Source organism: Gavialis gangeticus, unplaced genomic scaffold (assembly GCF_001723915.1).
Source record: "Gavialis gangeticus isolate Ggan-Ray unplaced genomic scaffold, GavGan_comp1, whole genome shotgun sequence".
In the NCBI taxonomy this organism is placed as follows: domain Eukaryota; kingdom Metazoa; phylum Chordata; order Crocodylia; family Gavialidae; genus Gavialis; species Gavialis gangeticus.
The window spans coordinates 158745423-158764303 of record NW_017729022.1 but is presented as its reverse complement, the minus strand read 5'-3'; the positions used below and the strand labels follow the sequence as shown (position 1 = coordinate 158764303).

Below are 18881 nucleotides of genomic sequence, written 5' to 3'. Positions count from 1 at the left end.
CAAGACAGGGAGAGTTCTTCTTAAATTGAGAACAAAGCCAAAATCATCAACAGTTCTTTTTTCTATCATAGTTACTGGGTTTTTTTTCTTGCTCTACTGGGGAAAAAACGCACGTATGGGCTGAATTCTACTCTTCAGTTATCATAGTGAAGATCTGGGACTTCTCCATTCGGTTCAAAGGTGTGGATGTTAGAGGCATTGGTGGCAGTGCTTAAGTGAGGGAAGCGGCAAGGTTAAATCACTAGGTTAAGAGAAAAATGTGCTGGAATCAAAGGCCAAAGCCTGTGAAATAGGGAAGAGGCCCTACAGAGAGAGTCCAGATTGGGGAACGTCACTACGGGATTCACCTTTGAGAAGTTCAGCCAAAGGACTTGAATTCTGGAAGTTTTTCAGATCCCCCCCCCCCAATCCAGTGTAAGATTAATTTACAGTACTGAGGGAGGGTCAAATTGGTGTCTGGCCCACTGCCAAAACTCAATTTACTTTGCTTTATCAAAAGGAAAATAAACTTTCATCTGTTTTTTCTCTGATTTCTTTTCCTTAGTATTAAGATAGGGTTGGTGTTAACTGAGTGTAAACCCTTCTCCACAGCAGGGAATTTCTAGGTTTTGGGTTGTTCAATACATCCACACATACATGTTTAATTTGGTTTGTTAGCCTGTTCTCAGCTTTACTAGCTTTGACTTGACTTTGGTTTGAATACAGAATGAAAAATCTCAGCGAACTGCAGCTGCCAACCAGTTATTTTCCAGGGGTCAATGTTCAGTTACCTCTTGCATCTCTCTGCTGCTTATTTTGAATTGCTGTTCAAACGCCAACATACAGTTCGCTCCATTTGAGTATCTAATTAATTTTTTCACCTCTTTCCTGCTGATCGGTTCTTCACATTTTTCCCTGCCGTGCGAGGGAACGATAGGTCCACACTGCTTTGCTTTTTAATGTGATTAATCAGAAAGGTGTGCCCACACTGGAAAGATGTGCCCATTTTCTTCCTCTCCCTGTCTGGCTGGTCTGAAACCACACTTCCTTCAGGATGCCAAAGCTATTGAAATGTTTTGATTAACTTTTCTTTCCCTAAATTATAGGCAGGCTGGTAGCACCACCTATTATTAAGGTTGCCTGACACATTAGAAGACCCTGCTTTCAGTTGTTTATAACTTGCCAAACTAATCATTTGGGCTGAAATTTTCTCTGTCAGGTGCCTGCCTCAGGCCAGTTTTCCTCTCTGCCTTGAATAGAAAACTCAGAGTAAAAATTCTCTAGCCATTTCCAGGAATCAAGCTATGGAAAAATACATTGTTTCTGTCCATGTCAAAAAGTCAGGGTGACCTTTTCCTTATAAAACTCTAATGCCCACATTCTTTGAGGGAGAGACTTGAAATTTGCTTGAATGCCTTTATACATTCCCTGAAAATCCTCCCACATCTGACCAAGTTATAACTTTCTGAAAAGCTGCAGTTAATACGTATGCTTAGTGGAGACATCTTGGCTCTTAATATATGGATTTCTTAAAGATTCTGTTCATCTTGCTCAAGCTCCAGGTTCAGGCCTGAGTAAGATTTTATCTGAAATTGCAACTCTGAGCCACTGTGTGCCATCCTGGCTCGATACCTAGTACCAGAAAATGAAAATGGGGATTTTTTTTTTCTCTCTAGCGCTCTCAGCACTACCCAGCTGTTTCTAAGAGGAGGAGGCTTCCTGATTCAAACTTAGAGGGGTCATGGCCTAGGTTAGGGAGAGGAGGAGAATGTGGGAATAGAGTGTCACAGGGAGCCTGGGGGTGTGGGACTAAAGGTAAGTCGGGTAGCTGGACCTGAATGTGGTTGTGGTACTGGTGGAAAAGTTTGGGAAAGAACTAGAAATTATGAAGGGAAATCTGATGCAATGGGGAAGACGACTTAGATGCAGAGGAACAAGAGGAAGAAGGAGAGGACTAGCAATGAGTAGGTAGGGCAAAGAATGGGGCTGATTGGGAAAGATTAGGACTGAAGGGAAAACACAAGGGACAAGGGGAAGAGAAATATCTGATGAAGAACTTTTCACTCTTGTTGGGGAAAGAGACAGGGACAAAGATCTGTGGGTGAGGGAAGGGGGGCACTTGGAAGAGCAAGATAAATGAGGAGCCTAGGGAAAAGACTGGTTTTAGGACCATGGGTGGTCAATATGACCTGGCACTAAAATGAGAAGGAGAGTTTCCCTTGACTCCCAGTCTTGAGTGGAGAAACTATAACTGCAAGGGGGCAGAGAACGGGAGGAGAAGCCAGAGCATTGGAGACTGAGATTAGCTAGAGACGATGGGACTGATACACAGAGACAGTGCTTGGGAAGAGATGGGGTTGTATTAGAGACAGGTTTGAAGGAGTCATGATTAGTGGGAATGGGTAGAAGATTTTGGAACAGTAGTGCTTGTTGTGAATCCTAAATTCTGTGTTTTTGAGCAGCTATTACAACAACATGTTGTCATTTTACCAGGGCATTGTGAAAATAAATGAATTGCTGTTTGTAAAGTTCTCGCTTTCTACTGATGCATGCCATAGAAATGGCCTATGAGGAAGTTAAGTCTGTCTTCCAAGCAGGACCTGAAGAGTGTTGAATAGTTGTTCTCTGAGTGATCATCATTTATTCCATGCACTGAATGAGGCCTGGGAGCCTGTGGGGAAATAGAAGCATGTGAGTATGCAATGTGGCTGAGTTAAGATTGCTGCCTTATTTTGACATCACCTGATTTCTGAGTCCTTGACTTCATAAACTTAATAGTAGTCTTCTCATGTGTTTTGGTTTTTTTTGGCGGGGGGAGGGAGGGTTGTAATTAAAGAGAATCAATAGTGTTCCAGAGAATTTTTATAGTCAAATGGATTATGCAAGGGGTCCTCAACTCCTGGCCTGCAGGCCAGCCCAGCCCAGCCCAGCCCAGCCCACAGAGCCACATCATCTGGCCCATAGGGCTCCCCAAAGTTCTGAAAATTTGGCAGTAAGGGAGTAGGGCAGCCTGAATTGCTTCTCCCCTGCCAAATTTCTGGACCTGTGGAGAACCCCGTGGGCCAGATAGTGTGGCTCTATACGCTAGATTGGGCACATGAGGCCTGATCTGCTGGTGTGGGGCTGGGCCAAAGTGGTATGGAGTCTGATTTAGTGGCATGGGGCTGGGTTGAGGCAACACCGACCCCTATCTGGCAGCTCAAGGCCACGCTGAAGTGCTGCAGGGACCAATCTGGCAGTGTGGTATGAAGCCCGCTCTGGTCCACGGACTGGCCTCATGCCACTGATTCAGCCTGCAGGACCAAAACGTTGAGCACCATTGGATTATACTGTCTCTCAGGGTGTTTTTGTATGGTGTAACTTTGAATTGTCATACCAGGACAGGAAACCATGGATGAGTCCGAATGATTTGTTTTTCTATAAATCTGAAGACCGTATTATATTATAATACAGTTCATGTTAGGATTCATGTTACTATTTCCTTACTTGAGCCATTCTCAGTATAAATACCTTTTGGAATGCCCATAAATATGCAGTACTGATACCTTCTACTAAGTCTAGTGTTGATTAGCATAGGCATCCTGTTATTTGTTGAAACTGAATTTTTCTGATTTTATTTGGATTAGGTTAAATTGGTCTTATTTTGTTAGTGTCTCTGTTCAGTTTGTTTAATGAATTTTGTTGTGCTAATTCTTTCTGACCTAGCTTTGCAAATGATCTATGGGAAAGCATTGTTATCTGACAGGTCAGGACATTGAGGCAGGGTGAAGTCAAATCTTTTGTCAAAGGTTACTCCACTGATGACTAATCAGAGACAGGAACTGAGGAGCTGAGGAACCGAGAAGCTTTTAGTGTGTTAGGGACCCATTAGACAGGCCAGTACACTGTTGGCCAGAAGATCGGGGTATACTTCAATGCTCACTTATTTGGGTAATAGGAAAAATATGCATCTTATTATATTGGTCTTTAGATACACCTTATGAAAATAATCTATGTTTATATTTGGGCTATATTCTATTCTGTTTGGGCAAAACTCATGGATTTGAACGGGATTTCTGAGCAAGAAATAAGGGTGGAATATGTGCTTTTAAAACCACATTATTGAGAGAAAAAGATGAGTAATTTAGTAGGATAGCAACTTTCTGGACTTGTAGTAAAAATGAATTAAAATTATAGATAGTTAAGAGAAAATCATTGGGTGAAGAAATATAGTTAAAAGAGCACATCTGTTTTAAATTCTTGTTTGGAAAAAAAAGTCCCACATATGTTTTTATTTTAAATTTGTATGTGTGTTGTTATCCTTGTGTTAACTATTAGGTAAATAGAAGCATTGAGAATCCATTTTCCAGTGAAGTCTGGTTAGGAATATTTGTACATATTGCATGGGAGATAATTTGAAAGCTAATTGGAGCTTTGTGAGGAACCAATTCCCTGCAGATCTCCTAATTCAAAATACCTGCCTTTTGCATTGAATACCTGCCTTGGTATTTACCAAGGGTGTGTATTTGTTTTGGATATGAAATGACTTTTTTCTTCAATGTGCATTTTTTACATGCCTGCTAGAGTACTGCATAACACAGAACCATGTCACACAACACACTCTAGCATAACAAACACAACTGGACCAAGGTCTGAACTTCAAGAGAAAACATATTTGGTTTTGATTTTATTAGGTACATACATACAGTCACGATCCATTTAGATACTGTGTTTTGATATAATATTGTAAAGTTGATGAGCTCCCTGCTGGGTATATAGAAGAGATTGAACTAATAGGTCTAGCTATGTGGGTATAAAATACGGGTGAAATCCTGATCCCATTTAAGCCACTGGTAAAACACCCTTTGACTTCAGTGGAATTGGATTTCATTCCAAAAATTTTGGATGGATATTTGCTATACCCCTGCTCTTCTACAGAAATTCATGCTAAAGGGTTGGCTCATTGTATCTTACACTGAAGAGTTATGACAATGAAAGTCTACTTGGAAGAGGATAATCTCAAGGGGTGCATCTACATGTGCAATTAATTTGAAGTAATAAACTGCAGAGCAGTTTGAGCTGGAGTAAACTATTCTTGGGCACAGTGTCTATATGTGTGCCCACGACAGCAGCAATTTGAGCTGGGGCAGAACAGTTTATGCCAGGGACAAGAGAGAGGGGAGTTAGCCCCGAGCTCTGGGTGCTGGCGTCAGGCAGTGAAGGGGCTGGCTGGGGCATGAGAGAGTGTTGAAAGTGTGGAGCCATGTGGCTAGGTGTTGAGCAGAAGTCTGGCTCCCTGCTGGCTGGGCTTACCAGGTGCAATTCACATCAGTGGTCAGCTTCTACACATGCATTTAATCACAGTTAATTACCCTGCTGTAAGATAGTACTGTCCTTGACGGTACTATTTTAAGATGGCATTAATTAGTTTACTGTGGTATAATAGCATCACGTGTGTAGATGGCGATGTTTTAGTCACAGTTAGCTGCACATGTAGATGCGGCCAAGCTGTTCATAACTGCCCGTCTACCTCCGGGTGCTTGAGATCCCGAAGTGTCCCGTGGTGGCCAGTACAGTGATTCTCATGCATTGCTTTGAGGTCAATCACCAGGGGTGGGATCTTAAAATTGGTAGGCTAACAGTAAGTTAGGATTATTTTCCAAAACTGAAAGGAAAAAACAACCCCAGCTGTTCTAGTCATGCAAATGAAACACAAAACAGACAAAATGTTAACGATTCCTCATATGTGAGACTAATTTGAAGTGATTTTAGCTCAATGGTAATTTCCATCTTGTGTTTTGAATAATTAGGAAGGTATTGGACACTAGGATTAGTATGAAAATAGTCTCAAGAACTCATTACAAGCTTGGCTATCATTGGTGATAGAAAAGGCAGAGCTGCAATATTGCCCCTTACCATTTGCTACTCTAAAATATAGAGCAATAAGAAAAGAACACAAGTCATTAGAGAATTCTGTTAAAAGCATGAGAGTGCCTCTAATTGCAGCAGCAAAAAAAAGGCCTTTGGCCTAAAAATCTTCCATCACATATTTTTATCCCCAGTGCAGAGGAGGAAGGTAAAAAAAATAATCTGTGTCTGTAGTTCTTGCCAAATGGGCATGGTTTTTGTGTTCGTAAAGACCCTGTAGGGATATGGGGAATTGTTTGACACAATAAAAATTTACAGCCACTTAAAGTGTTATCATTACTCCCACTTCTCTTTCTAACTTGCATAGCACAATCAGGTGGTATGTACATACAGTCGTACTAATACCTGCCAAACTGGGCACAAAGCAGCAAATATTCTTGGCTCATGTAGGAAGTTGAACCTGGAAAAAAATCTGCCAGTAGAGGGGCAAGCCAGTGCAGTGTTTCAGGTCCTGCTCCTGCCAATTGCTCTGAGCAAGAGGAATTCTATGTCAGGCCTCATTAATTTAAGTAGGGCTTCACAAGGGCTCAGGGATCCTGCCACTTGGCACAATTTACATGACTGAGGCCTAGACGGAGTGCGAGTAAATGCAATTGACAGGAATCTGCAGGAATACAAGAGGGAACTAATCAAGGAGAGAGGAGAAGGAAAAGATGGTGGAGTTGTTATGATTGGGGGAGTTTGTTTGAATTAAAAAATCCTGTTGAAATGTAGTGAGTGCTCATGTGTTGTCAAAGCAGTCTTGACACTGAGATTGTTACCTTATGAATGTCAGACTTCAAAGGTGAGTTACTGTCCCTGCTGAAGTTAGCGAGTTCTGACTGACTTTAATGGGGCTATGATTTCACCCCAAGCCAGGTCTGTGCTTGTTTGTACATCCACTTCTGCCTCTCATCTAGTCCCTACTGAAATCTAGTGTTTGCTTTACATCCCCTGAGCTTCACATTAAGATACAAAATCATTCAAACCTTGTGGGGCAGAAGTTAAACTCTGAATAGGACCACAGAAGTCACATTTAACCTCTGCATTATGTGCAGCAGTGATTCATTTGCTGCAGAAAAGTAACCATCACCACTTTTCATGGTGAAATCCAAACATGACACATTTGGAAACATGTGTGCCTGTCCTTAGGCAGGAAGAAGTATGAGGCTTGGACACAGGCAGAGACCTGCTGGGTTTTACTGCCTTGATAGGACTGTGGACAGGCTCACAATACTCTTGTATGGCTGGTTGACATATCAATTAACTGATTTGTTCTGGTTCCTATAGGAAAGAGGGTGATGTTTCCTGGACTGATGTGGCTGCACAGGAAATACCAATTGGCTGCTGCTGTGGTAAGTTACAGTTGGCATGTCTATGAATGGCAACATGCTGTTTTCCCATCTTAGATATTTGAGTCACTTTTGAGAACTTGAGTGGGTAGATATACATTGAAACCTACCCGTGGTGCATTTTTGTAGGATCTTTTTCTAGTCCACACTTTTTCATTCTCCCCTAACATTAATTATGCCTGTTTAAATAGTTTGACTATGTGATAAATAGTTACAGCTGCATAACATAGGGATTGCCAAACTGGATCTGATAGAGCCGCATCTTGTTCAGTATCCCATCTCCAACAGTAGTTAAAAACCAAAATGCTTTAGAGGAAGATTCAAGAATCCATGCAGTAAACAGTTGTGGGATAACTTGCCTGTAGGGCAATTTCTTCTTGACCCTCTTAGTTAGAGTCTGGTTTATACCCTGAAGCCTGAAGGCTTGTTATTAGCAGTCATAATAACTGCTTAAAGGCTGTATATACAAGATCTTGGTATGGGAAGATTTGAATGTCACTATGGAGATTGGAGTACCTCTGATATAGTCTATTTGAAGATTTTTTTTCTTTTAAGGTAACTACTACTTCTGTCCCTCAGTTTAAATGGCAAAGCCCAGGGAAAAAGAAGTTTTTTTCCAGTAGCTTAATTTTCTTTCTTTCCAAACTCTGAACATGTGTCTGTTCTCTGCTTTTTGGTTCCTCTCCGTTTGTGCATTCTTTGTTAATTTTATGGCATGGACTAGGCCAAAGGAGAAGCATAGAAAATCAGAGTCAATATGATTGAATTCATGAGAAAATGCCCCAAAAATTAATTTATTATGAGTGAGACTCATGCCAAAAAGACCAACTTAATTGTTTTTTGTAACCCTTGGAGAATGTACTTGAGGGCTTGACAGCACCAGACTGAGCTAGGAACATGGGAGCCAAGTTGTCTGTAACATTCAGTGAAACAGCTCTGCCAGTGTGTCCTCTTCATATCCTGCAATAAGTTACTCATTGGCAGCTTCTGAAAAGAGACTCAAAATTATACACAGATTTGATGTGAGAGCCAGGGGAATATAGCCTCAGTATGACAACCTGTTAGTGTTTTCAGCAGCATAAAATAGAAGCATCCATAGGGTATATCTGTTGTTTTGTCTTCATTTGACAGTCTGGCTAGCCAGAGGGGAAAAGTATAATTCTTGCCACAGTTGCTGGCTTTGTGACTTGGAACATTGAAGAAACTAATAGGACTCCAGGCCTGTGCATTACTTGACAATTGGCAGATGTCCTTAATACAGGGTGAGGTCAGTGTTTTCCTAGACATCAGCTAGCTACAAAGAGGATGCCAGCAGCCTAAATTCCTTTTGTGATCTGAATCACATTTAAAATCAGTTCTTCTGAGATGAATTCATATTTGTATTTGAAGCCATTGCTTAATCTTGTACCTGGCCTGATTAATTCTTTAATGTTCTTTAACTTAATCTCAGAAGCCCTCATTGATATTCTACTAAAATACATTCTAATGAGTGGCAGCATTAGCATCACAGAAAATGTTGCCCCTTAAGCTTTTCCTAATATGTGTGTGTCTGTGGGGCAGTATAAATGTGCACAATACTTCTTTATATTTAAATGTTAAAATCATTAGCTCACAAAAGTACTCAGGATTTTTTTGTAACAGAAGCAGGGAAAAGAATGTGCCAAGGAAGATGGGTAGTTCAGGCTAAATGTGGCAGTTCTCTTTTGCATTACTATTGTTGTCAGGGCTTTAGACAAATCATCAGTTCCTCAATTATTTTTCCATGCTCTCCATGCGGGTGTTCTTGGGTTGGCAAAGACTGCTGTTAAAGGTGTCTGCATAGATGATCTTCACATATGCTTAACTGATGCATCCAGACACTGCTTTGTAGCTACCACACAGGAGGCTGAGGTTCAGCTTTTGATTTGCTGGAAATGAAAAGCTTTGCCAGCTTTGTGAAAAATCTGTCATCAAAAGTCTGTTTAGGTAAGAAGAGATTTTATTTTTAAGACAAAAATTTGCAGCTCTCTGTCTGTTTAAGTACGTGTGTAAACACATACACGCAGAGAGAGAGAGTCATGTGTATGTATTTATTAAACACAAGGGCAGATTTAAAAAATAGTGACCCTAAATCAGCATGCAAATTTATGTGAGCAATTGAATGGATATTGTATGCTTGCAAATGTGAATATACTCATTGCATATCCAAAGTGTAAATTATATTCAGTATTTACTCAAATATAAGACAAGGTTTTTCCCTCCTAATTAGCATGGCAGAAAAAGCCCCTCATCTTGCACTCATGTACAAGGAAACCTCTTTAAATACATTGTCTATCATTAAACTGTTGCCAAAAGCAGCGTGTGCTCAGTCATGGAAACCAACTATGAAGTTAATGTAAATGCAGCCAACACTGAATATGACTATAAAACACATGGCCCATGCTGAGAAAATATACTGATGGGAACCCTTTTTTTTGTGAGGCCCTTAAAATGAGTGGGTATACCCTCTGCGGAGAACTGGCATTGGGCCTGAAGGTACTGCAATACCAGGCCAGCATCAGGAGGGCCAGACCCTGCCCTGATATCTTGCCCTTGGTGCCAAAAAATGCTTCATGTGATCTTAGCCAAAAAAGGCTGAGATGCTGATGGGAACCTTTTTTTTTTTTGGAAATATTTTTGTATTCCAGGTCAAATTAGCCAAATCAGTGCTGAATCTTCTCGAGTGAGCAACACTCAATCGTTCAAATACCATATGTGATGCTACAACTGGCAAGTATCCTTCACCCCAGGCTTTTCAGCCTGAAAGTGTGCTTAAGAAATACCTGTAAAATTTATAGTAGTTTCAAAAAAGGTAAAATTCATCAATTCTGGATGAACTAAATCTAGGTGTACCCATAGTAACTTGCTTATGTGCAAAGTACTTCTTTCAAAGTCAGTGTTTTCAACTTTGTTCTTCATTTCTATGTGCTCAGGGAGAGCAGATTTGTCAGTAATGGGGAGAGGGGAAATGGCTACAGGGGGAAGCAGTTGGTGGGGACCAGAGGGCAAGGGGACCACCTGACCCCCATGGATTTATTTTCCCTTCTGTAGCAGCAGGAGGCAGATGAATTCAAGGCAAACCTCCAATAATTAGATTCTATACCTAGAAATCTATAACAAATTTATACATTTTCTATATATAGAAACTAATTACTGGGGATTTATTTTATATTCAGGGCTGTCTCATATTTGAGTAAATATGACACTTCCATGCAGTAGGGTTGTGGGAAGCTTTGGTCCCCGATTCGATTCGGCAGAGATTCTGCCTGATTCAGTGGCCAAATCTCTGAATCCGACTCAAATCAGAGGAAACTTTAATCTCTCCAAATTGAGTCAGAGAGATATGGACAGATTCAGTGATTCGGATGCAGATACAGCTTTAAATGTTTTTTCTACATACCTCTAGGTAGTAGGGGCTCTGAACACTGCAGCGCTGGGACAGATGCAGCATCCCACAGAAGCACAGGGGCTCCCCAGCGCGCTTGGCAGCAGACCTAGAAGTGGACCAGAAGGACTTCCAGGTCCACCGGGGATCACGTGGGCCCCCACACCCTGTGCCCCCTGGCTCAATGACGGGTGCTTCCTGCATCCGGGGGGGACCCGGGGTCCCCCTGCAGCTGATCACTGATCTGCGGGGGGGTGGGGGGACCCCAACACACTCCTTGGTGGGCCCAGAAGTGCTTCTGGTCTACTGTGAGGTTTGCTGCTGAGCATGCTGGAGAGCCTCCTGCGCTGCTGTGGGATGCTCCATCTGCCCCAGCACTGCAGCGATAATGAGCCATACTGCTACCTCAAGGTATGTAGAAATTGTTTTTAAAGCTGTGCTGTGTCTGTGTCTGAATCGCTGATTTGCCGAATCAGCATTGAATCTTCAGATTTGGATTCAGCCGAATAGAATTGGGGACAATCAATAGATTGAATCACTGTCCCTGATTCGGGCTAAATCCGAATTGAATAGGGCCCATTTTGCACACTCCTACCATGCAGGTATATGCAGCCAGCCAACTGAATGGTCATTGTAGCAGAGAGAGCTTGGGGCTTTCTGTCACTTCAAGAGAGAAGAAGCCAAGAGAGAGGACCCTGCAGGGAAGGCAGAGCACAGCAGGAGCTGGGTTGCCATGCAGCCCAGGCAATGAGATTAATTAGGAGGCACCTGCAGGCCACCCTGGAGGGTCACTTGTCCAGAATGAGGCAGGGCCAGACAGGTATAAGGCAGTCCCAAAGGCAGGTCAAAGTACTTCAGCTGTGGAGGCTGAACAGGGAAGAGCTCTGCAGAGGTGCTGAGAGGCAAACTGTGAGCAGGCTAGGCCTGGAGACAGTAAGAGATGAAGCTGAGGGCTGGCCACATTTATAGATCCAGGATTGGGGTAGGAGTTTAGTTATAGCCAGAAGGGCTGTTTTGATTTCACCTAGGTCCAGTGCCTGGAGGGGACTAGGAGGGTCTGGTGCCCAGCAGGGACTAGATACCTGCAGTTTGGTCTGGTCCCTGGTGGTGGGGACCAGGAGGGTCTGGTGCCCAGGGAGGACTACATAATGAAAGGAAGACCCAGTGGTTTGGGAGGACTATGAGGGGTGGTTTGGATGTGTAGATGAGGCGATCCCATAGTGTCTGTGGAGGGTGCACCAAATATGCCCAGCAGGGTGATCCATTAGAGCCCATGAGGGGCAATTACATTAGTGCATGAGGGGCACAGACTGGGGGCCAGAGGGCTCAGAGCCCGAGAAGGGTGGAGATGGGGTCTGGGGCCCAGACAGAGAGACAAGGAGCCCACGGAGGCTCAGCAGCCTGAAAAGGGCAGAGATAAAGGCCCTGGATGGCCAGATAAGAAGCTGGGAACCCCAAAGCTCAGTTTGGTGACTGAACTGGAGCTAGAAGGCTCAGCTAGAGAAAAAGGGTGAAGGCTGAGAAGGCCAAGTTTCAAAACAGGAACAATGGCAGACTCACTCTAAGACCTTCAGGTAGTCTCCATCCTACTAAAATAATAGCATCAAAGGTGTGGTGGGTGAGTAACGGAGGTGAGAGCCATAGAGTTGGAGCTGGGGCAGGAATTGCGTGGCCATGGGGGGTGTCACAGCCACTCCTGGGACCCAAACTTGTCACAACCATGTACAAATACGCTACTTGTGCACGCATGAAAATACACAAATGCACCTGGATTTTGGCCACTGAAAATATTACTGTTAAAGTGCAAGCTCTGTGCATACATACAAGCATAATCCCTGCTTATAAGCAACTTACTATAAGCTACTGTTGACACAGCTATTGGTCATGCATAATTGTAATATGAATTTTAACTATCACATTAAGATTCTCACTTTCTTGTGAATGCATTCCCTACAGTACTGTCCTTTTATATTTTTATTAATACCTGTTTGATGTGTATGAGGTGCCTGACAGACTTATTATCCACTTTGGTGATGAAAAACTCCTGCTGAGGTCCAGGAGAACAGGATTCCTAGGGCCAGCATGATGTCTGTCTTATAAAGCTCTCATTCTTCTGGTTGACCATCTGTGTGTGAAAAAGGACTGCTATTACGCAGCAGTAGTTTTGTTGAGCTTGGCCTTGATTTCTTTTTTCCAGATCCTGCCTAGCAAAGAAGGAGCAAGGGGAGGGGTAAGAAACTCCAGAGAGAATTTAATTGGGGACTGGAGGTGGGGGTGGATGGGAAGGAGGGCTGAAAGCTTAAAAAATGACTGACTGGTAGAAGAGTACAGTAAAGTCAGTGAATAATTTTACTGTCCTAGTCTAGCAGCTTGGGAATGTGCCACATTAAACAATAACATCTTCCAAGTAAGTGAAAGAGGGGACAGAGGTAGAGGAGAAGGATGCAGAGGGGAGGGGGGAAGAAGGGGTGAGAAAGTTATTGAATCCCAAGTATAGAGCCACCAGTTCTTGGATCAGCCGGTTTTTATTTTTCTTTTTTTCCATTAAATATTTGACATGTAGTGCACGCCCAGGATATAAAATCAGTATTGCTCTGTTACGAGTAGATGGCAAATACCATTACAGGTAGGCTACTGGCTCTGGGTTTTATACAAATAAATTAAATAGTTATTGCTTCTTTGGAGCCTTATGGACCTCGTCCCTATAATGTCCTGCTAGCGCACTGAAAAAACACTAGGTTTAGGCTTACAGGAGCAAAGGGAGCTGTGTTCCTATTTCTGGCTACCGCAGAATTTATGGAATTCATCTGGGGAGGAGTCTGCTGTAGCAGGGGATTGTCAGCTTCCCAAACGAGAAGGGACTCTGTTCTGGGAGGAATGGTCCATGAGAAGGAGTGTGTATAGGACCATGCACAGTCTGGATTCAGACACCCATGAATACCACTTTTCCAGCATGTCTCCTTGAAGGAAATAGGTACTGAGCCTGAATATGGATGGCCCTTGGAATTTTGCTTCTTTAAGAAGAAAACAAAGCCATAATCTCTAACATGTTGGATGCACCATCTGGTCCGAAGATGTATTGTACAGAGACAGCTATATATGTGCAGACACTCCCAGTCATCATCACACAGAGAATTTAGTTATAGAGCGTCTGATGAACTGCTGATATTATGCCTAAACTCTCTTCCCATCAACAGCTGCGTAGAACCCGGGAGACAAACTTCTTAAAGATACAGCACACTGTCTGCCAGAGACCCGCGTTTCAGCTGCCACTTGACTGTTAAACTTTATTGCATCTCTAAATCCATACACTTTGGCTTAGAGTAAAAGGAGATGAGCGAGAATAAAAATCCCACTGTAAATCACAGTATGTGGAGGCTCTGAGAAATTCACACTGGAGTTCTTGAGCCAACAATGAAGGGAGGCAAGCCTGAGATGAGAAAAAGAGAGGGAAATGGGGAGTCATGAATACACCCCAGGAACAGAACTTTCCACAAAGCTACTTTTCTTGTAGGTTAATGTGTAACTGAGATCCATCAAAGAGAGCAAAAAGGGGGAACTCTTCAGCATTATCAATTTATAACTGACGTTGGGTAAGAGGTGCCTAATAACTTAAAGAGCTTAAGCACTAGGAAGGGTTTAGTCAGCCACCAGGAAATACTGGAAAAGTGTGCGAGCTGTTGCCGTACAGAAATTGGACCATTCTGCCTCACATTTAGCTAGAAAGCCCACAGTGGCACAATAAGAATCTAAACATTTTTTTTTCCGGTTTGCAGCAGAGGAAGTGAAGGAGTCAATCCCCACAAGCAGAGATTGAAAACAGTCACATAAGCCTTATGCATGCGGCACTACTATTGTATATTATTGTATGTGCACGTTGCCCGGTAATTGAAAGGGATATTCTTGGAAAGCTGCCTGAGGAGTTAGGTTACTGGTATAGCTTCCATGGAGCCACACTAAACATGAAAATGCCACTACACCTTTCTGGCTTCAACGGGATGAGGAAAAGATGCCTGCCTATTGGGTAACCTGTGCTTTTGTTTAGACTGGAGCAAAGATCCCTCTCCACACAGTTAAAGGCACAATTTATGGTGGGGAAAATGAATAACCAGACTTAATGTTGCAAATGAGAATCTGGTTTGGGAAAGTCAGCAGAAGCTGATTAAACGGTAGTGTTCTTGCTGATGAAATTGGTGTTGATGTTGTTCCTGTACCAGCATCAAAGACCCACACTAAGAGCTACCAGACTGAAGAGAAGGCAGGGTCTCTTAGGAATGTCAATACATTGTAAGCTACATCAGTGTATTCACAGTCTCTTCTTTATCTTAGTGTCTGTCCTTTTTGATATATTTTGGATAAAGACATTTTCTGCAAGACCTGAATGGTCCATGTGGATACAAAGTATGTGTGGAACACAGAGCCTTATCATACCACCTGGGGGATCATTGTAACCCCAAAACTGTGTCAACCCTAAAACTGTGTTAAAAAATGGTCACAAGGAGAGTGGAAGAGGCCAGGTGAGGAAATAAATGCATTCTGATTCTGGCTCGAAAGCTGTTATAAAGATGAGGGTCCAAAACAACTTCTAAATAACTTGGTTCATGACCATTTTTGGAGCTTAAGTTGAGATTCTGCAATGCTTCAATATATGTTGTTGTTGTTTTGGGTTTTTTCCCCCCCACTTCTGATTTTATCCAAAACTGGAAGTGCAGGAAATCCCTCAAGAAAGGCAGTTCTGGAGATTTTGTTTCAGCCCACTTTGGGGCTCTGGGGTCTGGGACAGAAGTTGCATAAACTGGTTTGACCCAAATCATTTAAGTCTGATACTACATTCAGCCAGGTTTATCTTAAAACAGTTTCAGCCATTTTGAAACTACTTTATGTGCCCTGAGCTTCTGTTCTGTTACAGGTTTAAATCAGTTTCTGATCACTTAAACCAGTTTATGTGTAACTTCTGTCCCTAGCCTCGAAGACCAGATCGTTTGGATAAACCTTGCAAACTTGTGATTGTTTATTTGAACTAAACCTGAAATCTGAATCTTTTAAGGTTCACCCCTTTCTGTAAGGTCTAACCTAATTCAAATTGAAGTCAGTGGGAAGCAAGCCCATAAGGAAGATAGGTTTTAATGTCCTTTTCTTTCTAGCTATGAATGATTCCAGCCTCCAAGATAATTTCTATGTATTGCTGAGTATTAAACAGGTAGAAAATGTACCAAATATAAACAGCTAAAGACTGTATACACCATTGCTCTTCCAGCTGCTAAACATCTCATTACATGTCAGTTCCACTCTTTGCAGAAGGATTGAGTCGGTGAGATGTTCTTTTATAGCTATGATTATTTTCTAACTGTTGAGTTCACTTGTTGATATCCACCCTTCTTGACTAGGAAGATGATTGACCAAAAAGGCCACAGCATTAAGTTACTGATTAATTAAGTAAAACAAACCAACCAATAAAAAAAAACAAGATTAAACTAAGAACACTAAGCAAAGCACACATTTACCTGGTTCAGTAAGACTTCTTAAAGTTAACACAGTATTTTTTCCCCACTCATAAAGCTCATGCACTGTAGCATCTAAAGGTCTCCCATTTATTTATTTGCTTTTCCTCACCACACCTCTGTGAAGTAGGGAAGTAATTTATAATCCCTATAATGGAGACAAGGAGCAGAGGCACATAGTGCAACATATTAGTCTTGTGAAGTAAATGGAAAACCACCCATTGATTTCAGTGGAGCTACCGCCCATAGTAAGATGTGCTACCGTGAAAATATGCCCTGTCTACTCCCTAACACCTCATGTTGGAAAAATGTAATGTAGCTGCTGTTACAGGGGTACTAGACATGTGTTAATAAAGATTCCCAAGTGCAACTTAGACATTTACCAAACAGTGGTTATGCTTCTTTTTTTTGTTTGCATTGGTGAGTGTGGAACAGGAGCAAGTAGGCAGGCTTTATTTTCATGGCAGTGTTTCCCAGCACAGTGATACAGGTATTAGGGTTGTGCAAAGCTTCGGTCCTTGATTCAAGTCGGTGGAGATTTGGCCCAATTCAGTGGCCGAATCTCTGAATCTGAATTGAATCAGGAGACCCTTTAATCTCTCTGAATTGAATCAGAACCCTTTGAATCAATTTGGAGAGATTTGGAAAGATTCGGCGATTTGGACATAGACACAGCTTTAAATGTTTTTTCTACATACCTCAAAGTACCAGGTGGGCTGGTGAATGCTGCGATGGTGGGGTGGATGGAGCGTCCCGCCGAAGCTCGGGGGGGCTCCCCAGTGTGCTCGGCAGCAGACCCGGAAGTGGACCAGAAGCACTTAATTCCTTGATGTGCAATCAAGGTAGTTTCTGGAAAGCAACTATAAATTTTTGTTGGAGAAATCTCAAAATTAGCAATGCATTGCCAGAGATGGAGAGGAAAGCATTGCACTGTAATTTTAATAATGTTTTTGTCTGAAACATGTTTTCTTCACATTCAGTATTGCCCCCCAAATCATACTTTCATCAACAGTGATAGTGTTATGACTCATCATCACAGCAATAAAATTGTACAGTTTTTAAATATTTGCTGCTTTAAAAGCCTTTCTGTAGATCTTATTTGATAGACTTTAGACCAAATTTTCAGAATAACTCTGAAATCAAAAACTCTCATTTAGCTTCCTAAAATATAGGGCTGAATTTATTAAAAGGGCCTTGGTATATGTCAGTTTGATGTTATTCTGAATGGCTTCTGAGATGTGTTGGATGACAAGCAGTTTTGAATACCTTGGCACTTATGTGAGATGTCTAAGTGGAAACTCAGCTCTCTTGAAAAATCTGTTTTTTAGTTATATGCAATGTCTCTAGCACAATACAGCCTAGGGTGACACTTAGGTTATCCTCATTCAAAAGGGTTTTGAACATTTCAAAAAGGCTTGCAAACAGATCTGAATTCAAGTGTACTCTTGAATGGATGCAGCATGGGACATGGCAAGTTTGTGGGATGTTTAGAACTTGAAGATTTACACTATATTTCATTTTTCGTGTGCTTGAGTTCTGTCCATCCAGAATGAAGCATCTAAATTGTTTAGCATTGAAATTTCATGTCTGCAAATCCAGAAGTAGTAAGGCTTGAATCCTTCTGAATGAAACTGTTTTGCACAGATACATTATGCACCTACCTGTGTGCTGCAGGCAACAATTCTCAAATGTACATAGTACTTCTGCCTCTGAGGAAATATGGATGGGAACAAAAGCTATAAGAACATATTTGGTTTCCAGGGATAACCTTTTTATAAAGGAACCCATCTTTTCTCCTAATAAAGCTAATGTAATAAAGCATTGAATTAATATATGTGTAAAAAATCAGCCAGAAATAATAGGTTAAGAGAAATGTTCATAGCAGCAGGATGTAGGAATGCCTCCTAGATATGCTTAACCTGGTATGCACAACTGTTTATATAGCAAACCAAGAAGATTAGCTGCTATACACAAGGTCCAAGCAGATCTGAATCAGAGGAATTATGCTTATTCCAAGGATATGCTATAGCAAACTTTTTATGATCAAAGATTGCTTTGGGGGCTTTCCCACAGATTGTACTCTTAACCTGAACTTGAGATAGAACTAGAAAGTTATCTGGTTCAAATGTTCACCATCTGAATCATCTTTAGCTTATCTGAGCTTATATCTTAGCTGCCTCTGTCTTTTCTAACTTCATTAAAATGACAGTACACATTGCCATCCACCCCTTGGTTATAACTTATTTTGAAATAAATGTACTTGAAGAATGTTTACACAGCTAAATAATTGCACAGTCCATTTCCAAGTGGGATATGTAATATCTTTTTGCTTTTAAAATGTTTTAATGAGGAGGTCAGTTAAAAGCAAATTACTATCAATGGTAGCATATTCTAGCACCAATGTTGTTTTATCTTTCATGGAGAAATAAACTGGGCAGTAAACTCATGTGATTATCAGTGTGAATGAAATCATTCAGTAGGGCAAAATCACAAGAATAAACAATCCTACATTCCATCAAAAGAGGAAATTTCATCTGGAGCTTCAAATGAAAGAACAGCTGTACTAGAGGGGTGGTGAGCTATGAACACTGATCCAATACCTCTTCTCTTTGAAGATGAGAGTTATACCTCTAGATCTGGATCAGAACATCATGGCTTGGGCTTGTCTCTGTTGGCCAGAACTAGAACATTGAATCAACTTTGTATAGCTTTGGTGAGGTTAGATCCATTCCTGCTCTAAATCTGAGATTCACAGCTTGG

The 18881-nt window shown here is 41.7% G+C and overlaps 2 long non-coding RNA genes across 2 annotated transcripts; one reads left to right on the top strand and one right to left on the bottom strand.

Annotated features, from left to right (window-relative positions):
• Positions 1-400: 400 nt before the first annotated feature.
• LOC109296809 lies at positions 401-13829 on the bottom strand. Its single transcript, XR_002097067.1, has 3 exons — positions 12605-13829; positions 8065-8204; positions 401-2650 (listed from the first exon to the last, which is right to left on the bottom strand). It is a non-coding gene; the product is annotated as an uncharacterized LOC109296809 (long non-coding RNA).
• LOC109296810 lies at positions 2589-13886 on the top strand. Its single transcript, XR_002097068.1, has 3 exons — positions 2589-2670; positions 7156-7305; positions 13818-13886. It is a non-coding gene; the product is annotated as an uncharacterized LOC109296810 (long non-coding RNA).
• Positions 13887-18881: the final 4995 nt, after the last annotated feature.